This window comes from Mirounga leonina, unplaced genomic scaffold, assembly GCF_011800145.1.
Source record: "Mirounga leonina isolate KUSES-001 unplaced genomic scaffold, KU_Mleo_1.0 Mir_174, whole genome shotgun sequence".
NCBI lineage: Eukaryota > Metazoa > Chordata > Mammalia > Carnivora > Phocidae > Mirounga > Mirounga leonina.
The window spans coordinates 44,175,724-44,190,372 of record NW_023270451.1 but is presented as its reverse complement, the minus strand read 5'-3'; the positions used below and the strand labels follow the sequence as shown (position 1 = coordinate 44,190,372).

Sequence of the window (14,649 nt, the reverse complement as noted above, 5' to 3'; positions counted from 1 at the left end):
GTGGAATAACTAAAAAATTTTTAAAATATAACATAATTTTCGGGCGCCTGGGTGGCTCAGTCTTTAAGCGTCTGCCTTCAGCTCAGGTCATGATCCCAGGGTCCTGGGATCGAGTCCCACATCGGGCTCCTTACTCGCCAGGAAGCCTGCTTCTCCCTCTCCCACTCCCCCTGCTTGTGTTCCTGCTCTCGCTATCTCTCTCTCTGTCAAATAAATAAATAAAAATCTTTAAAAATATATATATATAACATAATTTTCAACTTAAAAAAAGATTGCAAGACTATTTCAGGAAATTTCTGTATACCCTTTAACCGGCTCTACTAATTGTTAATATTTTGCACCATTTTCTTCATTATTCTCTCGCTCAACTATCTGAGAGTAAACTGCAGCCATCATGTTTCTTTACCCTAAATATTCAGTTGTGTTTCCTAAGAACAAAGACATTCTCTTAAATAACCATAGCACAATTATCAAGAAAAAAACTTAACACCCATAAAATGCTATTCTCTAATCCATAATCCATATTTAAAATATAGCAACTGTCCCAATAATACCCTTTCAAAAGCTGTTACCCCCCTGGTTCAATGTAGGATCATGCATTGCATTTAGTTGTCATGTTATTATGCTCTGTCTCTTTCTCTCTCTTTCCATTTCCTTTGGTTTGATTTTCTTCTTTTTTTTTTTTTTAAGTAAGGGTTATTGAGATACAATGAAAATCTAATTATGTGTATGTTAGATCATTTGATATCATCCTACACAGCTCTTGGATATTCTATAGTTCTTTTTCTTTGACACTTTTAAAATCTTCGTAATTCAGCTTGGATGACTTCTATTGACCTATCTTTATATTTATGGATCTTTTTCCAACTGGTTCCATCTGCTAATTAGCTCTTTAAGGAATTCTTCATCTCTGATATGTTTTTCTTTTTCCTAGCATTTCTTTTGCTTCTTTTTAAAAACATGTGTAATTCTATGTTGAAATTCTGCATCTGTTCATGCCTGTTCTGTAGCTTCCCACTACATCTTTTAATATATTAATCTAAATTGAATTAAAGTCCCTTTCTAATAGGTTCAACATCTTGGTCATCTCTGAGTCTAGTTTTATTGATTGCTTTATCTTTAAACAATAGGTAGTTACTGTTATGTGCTTTTTTGCCTTGTAAGTTTTGTAAGTCACATGCACATCTATCTGTCAAATAGTATGTTTAACCTTAGTTTTTAAAATCATTTGTTTTCACAACCATTTATTATGCATAATAAGTAAGAAGTTTTCTTGATTCAACAGACTTTTTGGAGATTTTGCACACATAGACAGATGTTCTTAAGTTAAATTTGTGTAAGAGTTTGTGTTAATATATATGCAAATTAGCGCCTAGTGATAGGTTTTCTTTTTACTTAACTCTTTTCTCTGGTGTAAAAAATAGGGACCCCTTTCAAATAAAACTAATGTGAGGCTCCTTTTGTAACAAATAGCTCTGTGAATTGGATTACACTTAGATAATGTCTGGAAGAGTTCAAGGGAGGAGAGCACAGAACTGTGTACTTTTTAAAGCCTGTGTTTGGGGCTCTTCACATCAGCCTGAGAACATCACCGATCATGGGATCATGAATTCTCAATTAGACATCTTTGTAGTGCATTTGCTTAGGAAAGAACCTTATCTTATAAAAGGCAATGACTTTCTATTGTACACATTAAACTGTAAACAAATGCTCAATCTGAAACCAAATTGGCAGAAGAGAAGTCCAAGGAATGATCTAGAGTAGGATTTGTGTTTTGTGGAATAATGCCTCTCTCCTGGCAAGGGTTGTGCAAACCCGACACTATATAATAATCACCAGATCTCAAAATTTTAGATAGACAAATTCTAGCACACTGTCACAGAGAAAATAAGAATACTGAATTTTCATATTGCCCACATCGCAGGTATTATTAACTGACACCATGGACCAACCTACAGAAGGGAGATGCTGTATTTGAGACTTTTATCTTGGCTTTATATATGTATTATCTCATTTATGTAAACACTTAAAGTGGACGTTACATAGAGTGAGCATGGAAGACTCAAGTCTTGACTGGGGACATAAAGTATTTAATTTACTTAATTTCACAGACTCTTACAAGCACGTATTTTGTGTCAGGCCCTATTTTAAGAGCATCCCTCACACTAATTCATTCAGTCCTCAGAATAACCCTCCGAGGTAGGTACTGTTACTATCTCCCATTAGAGATGAGGAAACTGAGCTACAGAGAAGTTATGTACTTTGACCAAGAATCCTGAGCAGGGAGGTGTTTGAGTCTAGATTGGAAGCCAGACTGGCCAGCTCTGGAGCCCTTGCTATCTGCCGATCCCGACCCTCTGCTGTCTTGTGTGTACACATGACAACTGATAAAACATCAAGGGATTGTTCTTGAGAATATCCCCCCCCCACCATGTAATGCGTTAAAAACCATCTCTAAGCAGTTTGGCCTTTATTCCTGGCCTATTTTTCTCAATCTGTGTAATACATTAAGGACGATATCCATTCGTCCTTAAATATTTAATGAGAGGCAGGCAGTGCATCTCATAGACACAAATACTTCACTCTGTCTTGACACTGATGGGTCACCGTTGTGCACCATGGGGTCAGTTCTTTCCACTGGTTTGCAAGCTCCCTTAGGACACGAACCTCATCTTGTATTTCTTTTTGTGTTTCCACAGGGCCTGGCTAGCTTAGAGCTGAATCCCTGGCTACCTGCTTATTGATGAGTTCTGCAAGGCAGCTGTTCAATCTTTTCCCCCTGAGGCACACATGCTAGACACTGTTCACATAAGCGATACACACTGTGTATTGGGGCAAGTCATTTAATGGCCACAATTCTACCCAAATATACATTTATATAGCAACAGTGGGAAACTGATATAAGATGGCAGTATGATAGGACTCCACTTTTTCTATCTTTATTATAGGAATACAGTTCTCAAAAAGTGAACATTTGGGAAACTTAACCTCTTTTTCCCCTTGTGTACTATTTATAGATTTCATGTTGCTGAGAATAAATCTGAGATTATGTATTACTTATGATGGTAGTCTTATCATCTAGCATGGTGCATTTCCCATAGTAGGTTCTCAATAAATGCTAGTAGAATTCTTTTTTAAATTAAGCCTTAGTCCTATTAGAAAAGGAGTTACAATATCTTTTGGGTCTACCAAAAGCTGAATTTTTACTTTCCAGGACATGGAACAGAATATTATTATATATATGCTGGTGACTTTATTTTCTACCTTGTCTCCATTCTTTAGTAACTTCTTGCCCTACAGAATCATGACCAAGACTTTTTGAAAAATCCAAGGCCCAACAATAATTTATGAATTTCTTTCTGTACCAGAAAGACACAATAAGACAAGTGTTTTTGTGAGATAAGAAACATTTCAGTGACACCATGAAGCATGAATTGAAGTAAAGGCGACTAGTCCCACCAGGTAAATGATTATCTGCCATTGCCAGGGTGAGCGGTCTCAATGGCTGATGAAGTTACTGACCTTGGCATATTTATCATCATTACCTCAGGGGACAGAAACCAATATATCTATTCTTGCGAATACACATCCGTAAAAGGAGGCACAATCCAGGGGAAAAGAATTTGTGTTTATAGGTGGTGTTTGTGTGTGCGTGAGAGAGAGACAGAGAGAGAGCAAGAATGTTTCATTTTTTACATTTTCTTTCCACTTTCCACTTTTTTCTGTTTATACGGAAAAGGAAAGATGACATCAGTCTCTCATCTGCGAGCTTGGATTCGTAATAGCCACTCGGATCTGCAAGACTTCAAGGGGCATAGTTTCTCCTTATAAGGGAGCTGAATAAGGCTGAAAAACAAAGACAATCTGTGTTGTCATCTCTCAGACTATGATTGCCATCTGATGAGGATGAGGCCAGAGGTGAGGGATGTGACCTTGGATGATGCTGGTGCTATCTCCACGCCCCCCCTCCAGCATGGTGCTAACTGCTTTCTGGACTGGAGTTCAGAGGCAAACTTTGGGACCTGAGTGCACAGAGAGCACCAAGCCTGCTTAGGTGATAATGCAGCTGAGCCCCATGGAAGCTGTTGTGGGGAGGGGGGTGCAAGAGGGAGGGGGCCAAGTGCTCAGTCCACAGCAGTCCTGGGACAAGGTTAATAAGATGAGAGAGGGTTTGTTTCCAGAAAGAAGTGGTTGTTGTTATTGTTTGCTTGGGCTGTTGCCACAACGTACCGCAAATTGGCTCAAACAACAGAAATTTAGTGTCTCACAGTTCTGGAGCCGAGAAGTCCAAGGTCAAGGTGTCAGGGTTGATTCTGTCAGCTCCATGCATCTCTCCTAGGTTCTGGTGGTTTTCTGGAGATCTTTGGCATTCCTTAGTTTACAGACGCATCGGCCCAACCTCTGCCTTCATCTTCATGCAACGTTCTCCCAGTGTGTCTGCGTCCAAATTTCCCCCTTTTATAAGGACACCAGTCACACTGGAGTAGGGGCCTGACAATAATTATATCTGCAATGACCCTATTTCCAAATAATGTCATATTAGGAGCTAGGGCTTCAACATCTGAATTTGTAGAGTGGGAGGACACACTATTCAGCCCATAACAGAATTATTCAGTTGGAGGGTATCTTTTTTTTTTTTTAAAGATTTATTTATTTATTTGAGAGAGAGAGAGAGCACAGAGGGGAGGGCCAGAAGGAGAAGGAGTCTTAAGCCGACTCCCCACTGAGCGCGGAGCCTGATATGGGGCTCGATCTCAGAATCCTGAGATCACGACCCTGAGCCCAAACCAAGAGTCCGACTCTTAACAGACTGCACCACCCAGGCACCCTGGGGGTATCTTCCTATTAATTAAAGGAAACAGGACAGGGACATGAAGCCAAGAGAAGAACCAGGGGAACAGTTAATTTTTTCCTCACAAAGAATCAAGACACGGGAAAGCAGAGCCTGCGGGGTGAAGGGGTAGGATTCCTTCATCATTTAGTAAGACAGTCATCCCTTTGAGGACACTGACAGTATCTGAGTTGAAATATGATCTCTGGGTCAAAGAGGACCTAAGTCCCCAAAGCTTTTGCAAACTCCCAGTGGTATGAGAATTTTAGTTGCCCAGAAAAATTACCCAAAGTCCTTGGCCTAAATGCCTTCAGAAATATGGGTGTGCTTACTAGAGGGGCCTTTTCCCTTCCCTGTGTTCTCAAATACGGTGGGAACTATTTGAGGAGGTGCAGCTCCTACAGAAGCAACCCATCCTTTCAGCCAATTAGCTTCCTCATTGTACAAAATAGGTCAAAATACATTATCTGTTTCTTGGACAAATGCCAAGGTAGAATGATATTCAGCTAAGGTCGGGTGCCAAGTGCTTTGTTAGATACTGGCATATATTATCTTCAGTCCTCCCAGAAGCCTATGGCTATTCCCATTTTCCAGATGCAGCAATCAAGGCTCAGAGTTCATTGACTTGCCCAGGGGCTCCCGGGAGTCATGAGCCTGAGCCCATTTTTACGCACGCTGTATTCCTTTCAGTCTGCCTCACTGTTTCCCTAAGTCTTTAAGGGTAAATCTTTGAAGAATGTGAATTTTTAAAAAGATGTTAACTATCACAGTGAGGTAAGAATTCATTTTACCCCTTTCAGCTTGGAGTAAAATGAGGAGACTAGATTCAGATGATCTCTGTGGGCGTCTAATATTATGATTTTATTTTCCTGTTTGGGATGTAAGAAGGAGAGGATGTAGGCTATCTGGGGGTTTTTTTGTTTGTTTGCTTGTTTGTTTTTTTAAAGATGGAATTTTAACATCTCCCTGCGGAATTTCCTGGTTCTCAACCAAGTATGTAGAGCCCACCTCTCAGAAGCCCGTCTAGTTTTGACTGCAGTAGGATTACAGTCTGGTGATTTGGGCGGCAATGTCCTTAGAGCCTCATATTTTTCTTTCCTCTCCTTCAAGTGCCCCCGTGCTCCTCCTGCCCCCGCAGAGCTGACCGCAGGAAGCCTGGTTTGCACCGAGCACTAGCCGGTCTCCCCGGCCGGGGACCCACGGCGGCCTTTCTGGGCTGGGATCGACATCCGCTCTGGGCACGTCTCCTGTGGGCCCGCGAACAGGCTTCGACTGATTGAGTTCAGAACACTCGCTTGTTTGTGGGTATGGTAATGACGCCAGTAAAATTCAATTACTGTATCCCAGAGGACCTCAGCAAGCGATAATAAATTAGGGAACATGAGCTTTGGAGTATCTGAACTGAAATTATAATGGGGCTATTGAAAAACAAACAAACAAAAATCCCAAGCATTCATTTAATAATAGATGCTGCAGTTTTCCCCACCAAAAATTAGTTCATCAACTAACCGTTTGTTCTTGTCATAAAAGAATGTGCCGTAGACACAGCCAAGAACATTTTATCTTAATTACTTGGTATTGTCGCTGCCCCCAGAGCACACACCTGGCATGGGGTAACTGGTACACGGGGAGGAAGCAGCCGCCTGGAAGGGTCCCCCAAGGCCACGGCACTAATCCACGCTGGGCCCACAGATGCTCGCTGCCACCCATGGCCTTGGGTTTCAGGTTGCCGTCCAGGCCTGGGGTTTGAATGGAGGTTGTAATCGCAGAAGGTCCAGCTAGCACTTAACCACTGACATCCATCAAGAATGTCAAGGCTTGCATTGTCTCCTTAATTTGAACCAGCTTTCCTGCTATCAGATCCTTTTTCATTTCTAACCTTTCCACCCTGCCTTTCTTCCTCTGTGCACAGTTTATAGCGTCTCCTGTCTGTGGTTTGTCGGAAAGCTGGGCTCTGGAAGGCCACTCTTGGGGGTGGCGGCGGGGAGGTGCCTTTGCCCTCCTCCATGCCACAAGTCGGATTTGGGTAGTTCTTCTCCCATGTGAACGTCAAGCACATGGAGAGAGAAAGAACATTGATGGCAGTCTGGATATATCTGTAGACTATTCTGCAGATAATTTTCAAGCTAAAATTGCTATCTTCCTTCACTTTATTTCCTTTCTCATCCGGATTCCAACATCCAAGTGCGTAATGCAGCACTGACGAATTGCTGAACAGACGAGATAGATAGAAGAAGATAGATAGATAGATAGATAGATAGATAGATAGATAGATAGATAACCAAGGGGCTAAAAAAAAAATCTCTGAATTTGCAGCATGTCATTTTCCACCTGTAGTAAATATCTTTTGGGGTCTCTGTGAGACCAAGCCCCTTTCTTGGAGAATTGCTCCTCCCTTCCCTCCCCCCACCAGCTGAAGGACTGTAAATGTGGGTCACGCTTACTGTCCATGACTCCGTGAGGCTGGCTGACTCCTGACCCAAGCTGGACGCAACAGAATCTTGCTCTAGGAGCTGAAGCATCAGACAGTTGTTTGGTTTTGCTGGAGCTTCAAGAAGGTGGAGCCCTGGGGTCTGGGGCTGCCATTTTCAGCCATGGGTACAGACAGGAGGAAGGCGAGGGGACAGGCTACGTTTTGCCATGAATCAGAGACGTTGAGAGAAGCAGACCAGAGACGTCCACTCCTTTTATAAAGGGTGACCCTCCATTTCCTCTCTGGCCAGCTCCCAACTCCTGGCTGCGTCCTCTCTGTAAGACCTTGTACCTAATCCTGCATCTTAAGCCTCAACCTTTCATTCCCTTTTAATCTAATTAGCTTCTTGGCCAATGCCTGCTACACGTTCATCTTCTCGGTGCCTTGAACATTTTTTTCTAATATACCCACACATTACAAAGATGTTAATGTACTACTTTTATCAGAGACAAAGAAACTGGCAATTTGTGGCTCCCTATCTTAGGACTTGTCAAAATTAAGGGTGATTCTTTCCATCCCAAAGAGACGGAAGTTTCAGGACATCAAGAGACAAAAAGCAGCCAAAGTTTACTGTCCCTTTATTAACCATGAAATACAATGCTAAACAATGTTCATATTTTACCCACACTGCTTCCTGTCCTCTGCCAAAGGAAGGATTTCATCCAATGTCCCAGCTGTTCTGGGGCCTGCACTGGGGTGGCTGGGTTGGAAGGAGGGGGCACACAGAAGGGTTTTGCTCACATGCCACAACTGTGCCTGGGGCCTCTGTTCAGGCAATCAAGCGACCTTCCCTCAGGCAGAAGCCTGGGGAAGCGTCCAGTCGGACTCTCTTCATTTGGCACAATGAAGGGCAAATATCTCTCCATTATCTATTAGAAAATGAATGAGCAAGCACAATATCTAAATAAGGGGAAACTTAAAGAGGAGATCATATTTCCTATTCCCTAGGTATTAATAATATTCTGCAAAAGGGTCATGGGTCTTGGTGTAACTAGTTTAAGAACTATGGTCACAGTTTATTAACCTCTTATGTTCTCCTCTGGAGAGAAAACATCAGAATATAAGGTGTTTGGGCCAACTGTAACATAAACCTAGGCAGGCCAAGCTCTGTGCTGGGCTTTTTACAGTTACCTCATTTAAATGTCACAGTGGTTCTATAGTGTGACTACAGCACTCTGAATTTTCTAGGAAGTTAGGTGAGTGCCTCAAAGGCCACACAACGGACAAGTAGAAAAGTTGTTAAGTGAAAAAATCTGGTACATAAAAAAAGGTCACATAGCTGGAATGTGGCCTTGAATTTACCTTACTCTTAAAGCTAGCCTAATTCCATTGCACTCCAAAGCAATATTTCCCCAAACTTGTCTGATAAACTCCTCAGGGTGAGTGCTTATTAAAACTCTGGTCCTGGGTCCAATTCTGCTGCAGATCTAATAAACCAGAATCTCCTAGAAACGGGTACAGGGATTCACCCCAGGTGAATCTGACCTGGCAAGTTAGGTAAATACTACTGGAGTGCCTTAATTTCTTTTTATCTTAGCAATTCTTGGCAAGATGTATGCAAAAAAACCACTTTCTCTTTTCTTTTTTTTTTTTTTTTTAAGGTTTTAGGTATTTGAGAGAGAGAGGACAAGCGGTGGGGAGGGGCAGAGGGAGAGGGAGAAGCAGACTCCCTGCTGAGCAGGGAACCCAAGGCGGGACTCGATCCTAGGACCCCGGGATCATGACCCAAGCCAAAGGCAGATAGATACCCAAACAACTGAGCTACCCAGGCGCCCCTTTTCTCTTTTTAATAAGCTTTTTATTTGGGGATAATTTTAGATATGCAACTAAGTTGCAAAGATAATGCAGAGAGAGCCCATCTACCTCCTCTCACCCTTTTCCCCCTCATGTGAAGATCTTACACAACCGTGGTCCATTTGTCAAAATGATGAAACAAACACTGACAAATTACTATTAACTGTGTTAGGAATCACTTGTCCTGGAGATGATGATGTGGAAGGAAAGGGAAAGATAGGCCAGCCCATAGTTCCTTTTTCTTTCCTTATTCCTCAGTAAGTTGAAGGCAGACAGTGTTGGTGGCAGAAGGTGTGTGATCAAGAAGCAAGTTGAGTTTAGCTCTTTGCCGCATCTATTGCGAGAAGGAACACCATCCTCAGCAATCAGACTGCCGACATTCCAGAAAATGTTGACATCACTCTGAAGGGACCCACTGTTATTGTGAAGGGCCCCAGAGAAACCCTGCAGGGGGACGTCAATCCCATCAATGTAGAACTCAGTCTCCTTGGAAAAAAAAAAAAAAAAAAAAAGAGGCTTCGAGTTGACAAATGGTGGGAACTAGAAAAGAACTGGCTATTGTTTGCACTAATTGTAGTCAAGGGTGTTACACTGGGCTTCCGTTACAACGGAAGTGAATTGTCAAGTTCCGTTATCAACGTTGTTATTCAGGAGAATGGTTCTCTTGCTGAAATCTGAAATTTCTTGGGTGAAAAATACAACCACAGCATTTGGATGAGGCCAGGTATGACTTGTTCAGTATCTCAAGACCAGAAAGGTGAGTTAATTCTTGAAGGAAATGGCATTGAACTTGTATCCAACTCAGATGCTTTGATTCAGCAAGCCACAACAGTTAAAAAACAAGGGTATCAGAAAATTTGGGGATGGCATCTATGTTTCTGAAAAAGGAACAGTTCGGCAGGCTGATGAATAAGATCTAAGTTGTCCGGCTACAGAAATAACAAGATGCTGGATGATTTTTCAGACTTATTTGTGATATTTTAAAGGTGTATTGATTTGGGTCTTTTTCTTAAACCAGTAAAAAAAAAGAAGAAGAAGAAGCAAGCTGAGTTTATTTCTGCAGGATTTAAACCGTTCTGGTAAGAACAAAATACATATGCATGTATGTGCTATGAAATGCAAATTGTGTAATTTTGGTGATTTCATGGATGAGCTAAATGCACTTCTATTTGCCTTTAAAATTGGCATTGCAAAATTCATACTAACAATTTAAAATTTTGTTTTCTTTACTTGGCATGGCATTAAATAGCAAATAAAAAATACCGTAACTAGTTGAGGTAGAGACTGGAACAGAAGGAAAAAACTATGGTTTAGTTCCACAACGGCACTTTTTTCCCTATTTTTTGGACCAGGGGCTCCACGTTTTCCTTTTGCATGGGGTCCCGCAAATTATGTAGCCAGGCCAGCTGATCCCTAGTCAAGAGCCATTGTCTTGACAAAGGAACTGGTGGTGGCACCCAGGCGGAGAAGTGGAAAGATGTGTCAGGGAAAGGGGCCTTTCTGCCATCCTGGGCAATTACAGCAATGGAGGGGGCTCGTTCTCCTGCATTAAGCAACCCAGATGGCTATAGACACCTCTGGATGATTCCTGATATTTTAGTGCTGCTAGATATGGCCTGGAGCAGTGGCATTCTTGCTGGACGTTCCTAGTAGCCAAGTGTTTTTTGATGCCGAAAGTGTCATGGCAAGCGCCACATCAAGAAGCAGACACTTGACCTGCCCCAGGCATGTGGCTTTCGCATGTACCACTCTAGATTGTACTGCTTAATTATTTTTGTGCTCCAGTGGGCAGTTTTTCTTTTTTAGCTTGAGTATTAAATCAAAGAGGTATCCTCTGCATCTCCAAAACCTGCTAACTCATTAAACACAGAATGTGAAAAGAGAGCGCAGTGGGTTCGGAACAGCAACTTTAATTTATATCTGAAAACAAATTAGCCTGATGGAGCAGAACGGATACAAATGGTCGCACGCCCAACCTGCACCAGGAAACAGAACATGGCTCTTGGGCTAATTAAAGGACACAACGGCACCCTTCCACTTCGAAATTTGTGTTGCAATGTGCCTTTTAGGGTAAGGTGTTTCTTTTAAAATGGGAAGGATTTCCAGCAGGTGGTGTGAGGTCTGTCCTTCTCCATGGAGTCGGGCCATGCTGCTGGGACACATGGGAAGAGATGCAGCCACAAGCAGAAGGAGCAGCCCTTCATGGGCCAAAGGGGTGGCTACGGCAGCCCTGGGCATGTGCCTGTCTTTCTTGTCTTGGTGACAGCTATGTCACCCAGTGGTGAGACCTGTGATCAAGCATCGAGCATACTTAGTAGGTGGTCAACTCCAACATCCGCCCAGAGCCCTTTTGTCTGTGGAAATCAGAACGGGGGAGGGGGGTCTTCTCCCTCCCCTTCCCCAGCCAGCCTCCCTCGGCTTCTCCCAACCTCCAGCCTCCAGTTCTTCTCTATACCTCTTGTTCTCATACTGTCTTCATTTGTCTTCTTTACTGTCTTTTCCTTCGCCTGCACCAGTGTGACTTCTGCCAAGGTGGGGACTCTCTCCACCTTGTTCACTGCCGTTCCCGGATCCCTTGCACATTGCCCAGTACATGGTAGGGGCTAGGTAGTTATTTGTTGAGTGAATTGTCAAGTGGAACTGAACAGCCTATCCCCACCCCCCCACCGCCGCCCCCCGCCCCCTCTCCCCCCACCCCATGCTCCAGCAGCGTTAGATCTGTGAAGATCTGCAGCACACCTCCACACATTTGCGTGTGCCATTCTTCCCTTCTGCAAGACACATCTCCCCTTTCTACCTGTGCTCAGCTTTTCTTTCCCCCTCAGCATCCCACTAGAGCCCCAACAACTCCATTATGCCTTCCCGCGGTGCACACTCATTGCCGAACCATGCTGCATGGAGCTTCTTTAGTTAGCATCCTCCCCAAGAAACGCTAAGCAACTCCAGGGCCAGACAGTGCCATTTGTGTCTTTTTCCCCCACCCCGGTGCTTTAGATGTTTGATGAATGAATATGCAAACGCCATGTCCAAAAACACACAGCCAGCTAGTGGCAAGGACCAGGCTAGTGCCCAGATATCTTGGTCTTCCATCTGTGATACTTTATTTGTCATTCCCATCAGAGTATGCCTTTGAGAAGACATTCTCACCAACTTTCCCCAAACCCACAGCATAGTTTCTGCACTTCCACGTACCTCAGCTTCCTGGTGCCTATTCTTCCAAAAACAACCCTTTCCTTAATTTGTCATTGTCCTAATTCCCTACCTTAATCACAGTGTCCTCTGATTAATTTTCACAAAGTGTTAAAAGCACAGAGAGATTTTGGGCATGAAGATTTTGTTGGAATTTGCAGATGTTTTAAAGTTACTTAAACCAAAGGAATACATCCTAAGCACATTTGCAAGTTTTTTGGTGTCTGTTCCATGAATACATTTTCTTTTTCATGAAAAATTTCAAACACATATGAAAATAGCCAGACCAGTACAATAGTAGGAATAGTACAAGCCTCACAGATTGATCACTTGGATTAACAATTATCAATGATTCACAACATCTCCTTTTTCTTTTTTATTCTTTGTTGAATTATTTTAAGGCATATTCCAGACAGCATATCATTTTATCCTACTTCATAATACCTCCTTTTTTAACGCAATGACCCCTAACAAATTAACAATGATTCCTTAGAAATGTAATAAAATTTTCATGGAGGCTGGGGCGCCTGGGTGGCTCAGCCGGTTAAGCGTCTGCCTTCGGCTCAGGTCATGATCCCAGGGTCCTGGGATCGAGCCCCACATCGGGCTCCCTGCTCCGCAGGAAGCCTGCTTCTCCCTCTCCCACTCCCCCTGCTCGTGTTCCCTCTCTCACTGTGTCTCTCTCTCTCAAATAAATAAATAAAATCTTAAAAAAAAATTTTTTTCATGGAGGTATTTGAGGGGGGTGTAGCTTCTCTGTACTCGCTAATTGTATAACAGAACAGAAATAACCCCCGCTAAAGAAGGATACGTGCACCCATTTTACCTTCTTACAGATTTTAGATGGAAATGTGATATGTCTCATACTTTTTGTCCTGGATGAGCGCAGCTTTATTAGAACTTCCTTAATCATCTAGGGGAGCCCTGGTGGCTCAGTCGGTTAAGCGTCTGCCTTCAGCTCAGGTCATGATACCAGGGTCCTGGGATTGAGCCCTGTGTCGTCGGGGGAGGGGGGGGTCCCTGCTCAGCGGGGAGTCTGCTTCTCCCTCTCCCACCCCCCTCCCCAGCTCATGTTCTCGCTCTCTCTCTTTCAAATAAATAAATAAAATCTTAAAAAAAAAAAAGAACTTTCTAAATCATCTAGAATTTTCTCCTCTTAGGGTCTCAATAGACACTGGCTTTGGAGAGCTGCATGCTCTCTGTGGCCCATCCACAGGCCATGCTTGCACCGTCCAGGCCCTTTGAAGGCTGGAACCTTCACTCACCACCTATGAGCAGTCTCTATACCACGGTTAAGGTTGCACTTAGATGACCAGGTATTTTTATTTTCTGTATTCCTAATTGGCCCTGACATTTTTTTTTTTTAAGATTTTGTTTATTTGACAGAGAGAGAGAGATCACAAGTAGGCAGAGTGGCAGGCAGAGGGAGAGGGAGAAGCAAGCTCCCCACTGAGCAGGGAGCCGGACGTGGGGCTTGATCCCAGGACCCCGGGATCATAACCTGAGCCAAAGGCAGACACATAACCAACTGAGTCACCCAGGTGCCCCGGCCCTGACATTTCGTAAGCATAGTGACGAGGTAACAAGAGGGAGAAGGTATTCGGATTAGCTAAGTGAATTAATATTCAAGTTTAAAACTTTCAAAATCCCACCATCACCTCCAGCATCCATAGGGCTGGGGAGACAGAACTAAAGAGACAGGAGGATGTGAACTGCCTGGCAGAGCCTTTCTTGCCTCAGCAGAAAGCACTTGACTGTGGGTACGTCCTCCCCAGAAGATCCTCTTGCTCCTTCCAAGTGCCAGCACCCATGGTGCCTGTCACCACTTACACCCTCCCAGATTTGGCAGGACGCAGTTCCTCCCCCTCCTTCCCTCCTTCCTCCCACCCGCCCCTGAAGCTCCTTTCCCTTCTTTCTAGAGCACAGCTTGTTTTCTCTCGTTGCTAAGCAGGCTGGTGCACTCTGGTGGCGCTTGCTGCCGCCTGTCCACTCCTACCCTATTCCAGTTATTCCGATTAACCCTGTGTGGCTGGACAGAGATTAAAAACCCGGGGTTGTGTGACAGTCCCAAGAATCATATCAAGCAGTCAAGAGCAACCTACACTTTGCATTCCCTAGCACAGAGTTCTTTCTGGGGGCAAGGAAGTGCCATGGCCGAGGGCTCCGTGGCCACGCACACTGGACTTTGAGTTCTGGTCCCATTACTTAGTAATGGAGTGACTTAGTCACTTCTAGGAGGTTACTCACTCTTTCCAGCTAAATCTTGGTTTTTGCACCTGTGAAAGGGAATGATAACATAATGGTTGCTGCATTTGCCTGCTCTGAAGGTTGAGTCACTCAGTGGGTCGAGGGCTCAGTATAG

The 14,649-nt window shown here is 43.6% G+C and overlaps 1 pseudogene; it reads left to right on the top strand.

Annotated features, from left to right (window-relative positions):
• The first annotated feature begins 3,422 nt into the window (after positions 1-3,422).
• LOC118021300 lies at positions 3,423-10,011 on the top strand (annotated as a pseudogene).
• Positions 10,012-14,649: the final 4,638 nt, after the last annotated feature.